Genomic DNA, 5,182 nt, shown 5'->3' on the forward strand with positions numbered 1-5,182 from the left:
ATTTATAGGAGGAAAAAAGGGTAGGTACCTCGATTCCAGTGCCACCTACTAAGTATGGCAAGTCCTATAGCTTCTGATGACTTCTAGGACACTCCAAGTCCAAGTGGTTCTTACAGATTAGACAGCTTGTACCACTCATACTCGAGTGTGGTGCAGTTCTCGAGGTGGTCCGGGTGATAAGGTACCTGGACTTTTGTCCGAGAGCCCGGGCTATTGGGTAATCACCCGAGAAGAGAAGAAGTTCCCGGGTCTCCAAGAAAGTGCACGGCGCATTGGCTCTGATCTGGGATATCCAACCATCTTCCCAAATCATCCATGACCCGGATCCTTATGGGGGTATCACCACCCATCCCTAAAATAGTCAGGCTAGAGTCTGACTCGCTGTTCCGATCAATTAAAAATAATTTAAAATATGTAAGAGCATCGGGGGCTTCAAATATCCCAGAGATGAGACGATATACCGAGGTTTGATAATGCCCGGGCTCAGGATAATACGCCGGGGCCTCATATTTCCCGGGCTATTGAGATATCTTGTCGTTTAATATTCTTGGGTGACAGGACTATTGTCATGATGACGTGTATTTTAGCATTAAATCCCACCGAAAAAAGTTTCGTATTCCGAGAAGCCGATAAGTCTGACACCTTAATAATTGCGCGTGTCCTTTCGTTGCCCGCACAACTTCCTAGATCCGTTCTGATCGTCCGATTTGATCTAGATCAACGGTGGAAACTGATTCCCTCCTCTTATATATATTATTTCACCTATTTTCAAAAAATCACTTGCAAATTCAAAATACCGGCGAATTTCTTCATTTCCTCTCAAACTCGTAAGTTCTTCTTTTAAACCATGTCTAACTCCACTTCTTCAACCTCAGGAGCCAATGCGCGAGGCTCATCTGGTTATGAGTCCACCGCGATGCGCTCCGATTCATCCCCTTCTCCCCCTCCCAAACCTCCAAAAACCAGTAGCCCAACAAACCAAACCTTCCTCTTCCAAACCTTCTTCTTCGGGCCTTTCTTGAGCCTCGAAAAAAGACAAGATTAAGGGCAAAGCACGGGCTTCTGACCCTTCTTCTATCGAGGCCCCGAGGGTTCCTTGGTTTTCCTCAATGAGCAGTACTCTGTGCTCAGGGGCAGACAAGGAATTTCGCGTTCTGGGCTTCATACCTTCCAATTTTTCTATTCTGATTCCCGGCCCCTCTGACAGGGCAGACAACCCTCTCCCCGGCTACACCACCTTCTTCCGGGACCAACTTAGGAATGGTCTCTGGTTCCCCCTCCCTTCTTTTTACATCGAGGTCGCCAAGTTCTTTGGTGTGCAAAGCACGGGCTTCTGACCCTTCTTCTATCGAGGCCCCGAGGGTTCCTTGGTTTTCCTCAATGAGCAGCACTCTGTGCTCAGGGGCGGACGAGGAGTTTAGCCTTCTGCGCCTCATACCTTCCTATTTTTCTATTCTGATTCCCGGCCTCTCTGACAGGGCAGACAACCCTCCCCGGCTACACCACCTTCTTCCAGGACCAACTTAGGAATGGTCTCCGGTTCCCCCTCCCTTCTTTTTACATCGTGGTCGCCAAGTTCTTTGGTGTGCCTATCAATCAACTCCACCTCAACTCCTTTAAGATTATGGCCTCGGCCTATGTCCTTTTCAAAATGAATAATCTTGTCATCAACCCCCTTATCCTTCACTACTTCTTTTCCTGTAGACTTGGGGATAATGCCTTCTCCTTGACTGCCCGCATCAACTCCCGGTTCCTTGATGACATTCCTTCTTCCCAGAAGGGCTGGAAAGGACAATTTTTCTTCATTCAACTCCTGGGTCCTCTTCCTTGTCTGACCGGGTTTCTCACTTCTCTTCTTTCACAACCTGCCCTTCCCAAGGCTTATAAATTTGAGAAATTTTATACTCGGAGGAGGTTTGTCTTTTAATCTTTTGAGCTCGGGCTTTGTCGTCGGGTAATTCATTGTTTAAAATGAATTTGATCAGTGGTGACATCCAGGTGTCCTCGGGTACTGGTAATATTTCTTCTTCGGTGGAAAGAACCAACCGGGAAACATGCAAGACCTCCCGGGTGCTGACTTCTGACAAAGAAGCAGTCATTTTTGCCAGAGCATCTGCCTCTCCATTCTCCTCCCGGGGTATTTGTTCAATACTCCAATCCACAAAGATTTTTGCTTGGGCTTGGATGAGTCGTAAATATTTGAGCATGAAGTCATCCTTAGCTTCATAAGCGCCCTTTATCTGTTAAGTGATTAATTGTAAATCAGAATACAGAATAACACGGGAAGCTCCAATCTCTCGGGCAGCTCGGATACCGGCAAGGACAGCTTCATACTCGGCTTTATTACTGGTTATCCGGGAATCAATCTTTATTGCCAATTTAATCTTCTCTCCCGAGGGAGATACTATCACGATCCCTATTCCACACCCAGCCAGGCTAGACGCCCCATCTACAAATGCTCTCCATACTTCCTCTTCATCGGGCTGAACCATCTCAGATAAAAAATCTGACAAGGCCTGTGCTTTGTTAGCAACTCGGGGTTTGTATTCAATATCATACTCGCCCAATTCTACTGTCCATTTGATCATCCTCCCGGACACTTCTGAGTGAGTCATAATTTTCCAAGAGGACTATTGGTGAGAACAATGATTTGGTGCGACAGAAAGTAAGGTCGTAGCTTCCGGGCAGTTATGATCAAAGCCAAAGCAATCTTCTCTACTTCACTGTATCGAAGCTCGGGGCCTCTTAGAGCATGGCTGACATAGTAGACAGGCTTTTGATCAGAGCCTTCCTCTTTTATCAGGACTGAGCTGACAGCATACTCCGTAGTAGATAGATAAACAAACAGTTTCTCCCCGAGCTCTGGCTTTACTAATACAGGAAGCTCAGCAAGGTGGATCTTCAAATCCTGGAAGGCCTGTTCACACTTCTCATCACACCCGAATTGTTGGGCCTTCCTCAGGACCTGAAAGAAATGATAACTCCTGTGTGCTGACCGGGATATAAATCGAGAAAGAGAAGCAATTCTCCCGGTCAGCCTCTGAACTTCTTTGACAGAATGGGGAGATGGCATGCATAAAACAGACTTGATTTTCTCCTGATTTACCTCAATCCCCAGATCTGTCACTATGAACCCCAAGAACTTGCCACTCTTTACGCCAAAGATACATTTGACCGGATTAAGCTTGATCCCATAGTACCTTAGAGTGGAAAATGTTTCTTTTAAGTGGCAATAAAGTCCGCAACCTCTTTAGACTTGCCCAAAATATCATCCACATACACCTCCACATTCCTGCCCAGCTGCTTCTCAAAGAATTTGTTCATAAGACACTGGTAAGTGGCCCCTGCATTCTTCAACCCGAAAGGCATTACAACATAACAAAATGTACCTCCCGAGGTGATGGAGCTGGCTTTATCTTGATCATTTTTGGCCAAGGGGATTTGATGATACCCCTGGTAAGAATCCATGAAACTCAGCAACTCAAAGCCCGAGGTGGAATCCACCAGTTGGTCAATTCTAGGCAAACGATAATGATCTTTAGGACAAGCCTTGTTGAGATCACGGAAGTCCACGCACATCCTCCACTTCTCGGTGGACTTAGGTACCAACACCACATTCGAAAGCCATGTAGGAAATTTAATTTCTCGAATGTGGCCGGCTTTCAGCATATCTCTCACCTGTTCATCAATAACTATGTCCTTCTCAGGACAAAAGTGCCTTTTCTTTTGCTTCACCGGGTGAGACCCCGAGAGAATATTTAACTGATGCTCAGACATCAGGGGTGAGATCCATGTCAACTCCTGCTGGGACCAGGCAAAAACATGAATATTAGTTTTTAAGCAATTAAGTAAACTGACCCGGGTGGATACATCGAGGTCTCGAGCCACCCGGATCTGCTGGCCTTGTCCGATCTCCACAACTTCCTGCTCCTCTTCTGCCACGAAATGCACCTCTCCCTTCTCAACTACTCTCCCACCTACTTCATCAATTCTGGCCTTCTTTCTTTCCTTCTTGGCTTTGCTCTGATCTACCCTGACTGATTCTACATAACACTTCCGGGAGGAGGGTTGATCTCCCCGGACTTCACCCACAAGGCTACCCACCGAGAACTTGATCTTTTGGTGATAAGTTGACGCCACGGCCCTTAATTCATTCATGGCCGGGCTCCCCAGAATGATATTATATGATGATGGGGAGTCTACCACGGTGAAAGTGGTCATCACCGTCTTTCTGAGATCTCGAGAACCCAAATTTAATGGCAGTACAATCTCCCCATCTGGGTAAACCACATGGCCAGCAAAGCCAAAAAGTTCAGTTTCTACAGTTTCCAGCTGGAATCCTTGCAAATCCATCTGCACCAGGGCATCCTTAAAAATCAGGTTCACAGAACCGCCCAAATCCACAAAAACTCTCAGAATTTCATAATTTGCTACCCGGGCTTGGATGACCAGGGCATCATTATGGGGCCATTCACCCCTTTCAAATCCTCCGGGCCAAAGCTAATCACCGCCTCGCTCTTGCCCCTTCTACTTCCATACAGTCTCGCCGACTCCTCGACTTCCTAGCCCGATTGGAATCTCCATCAGTGGAGTCTCCTGATATCATTTTAATCAACCCCATGGTCAGGGGTGAAATCTTCTTCCTCTCGGGCTCTTGCTCCCTCTTCCTACCCGGATCACTTCTCGGATTTCTTCTCACATCTCCTCCCCGACCAATGGACCCTGGCTGCTGAGATGTCCACGGTGGCAATCTCGGCCTCTTGTTGGCTTGACTAGGTCTCGGGGCGGAAGGTAAAGCATAGTCTCCCTTCAAGGTTTTGCATTCCTCGGTATTGTGATAACATACGTTGTGGAGAGTGCAACATCCTCTCTTCTCAGGCTAGGATAGTTGATGATCTAGGGCCAGATCTCTACTGCACTCCTGGACCTCTCTGTCTCGAGCAATCTTTAGAGGCACATGGTGAGAGAAGTGCCCTGGATTACCCCTCTTCTGTCCTTTCTCCTCGGGCTTAGACACCCGGTCTCCTCTCTCCTGCCTTATGGCCTCCCTCTTCTGCTTCTAAGCTTCCTCCATATTGATATATTTTTCTGCCCGGGATAATAAATCCTCAAAGTCCCCGGGCACTTTCTTGGTTAACGATTTGAAAAATTCACCCTTCTTCAAGCCTTGGGTGAATGCAGT

The sequence above is a fragment of the Primulina huaijiensis genome, chromosome 3, assembly GCF_012295235.1.
Source record: "Primulina huaijiensis isolate GDHJ02 chromosome 3, ASM1229523v2, whole genome shotgun sequence".
Lineage (NCBI taxonomy): Eukaryota > Viridiplantae > Streptophyta > Magnoliopsida > Lamiales > Gesneriaceae > Primulina > Primulina huaijiensis.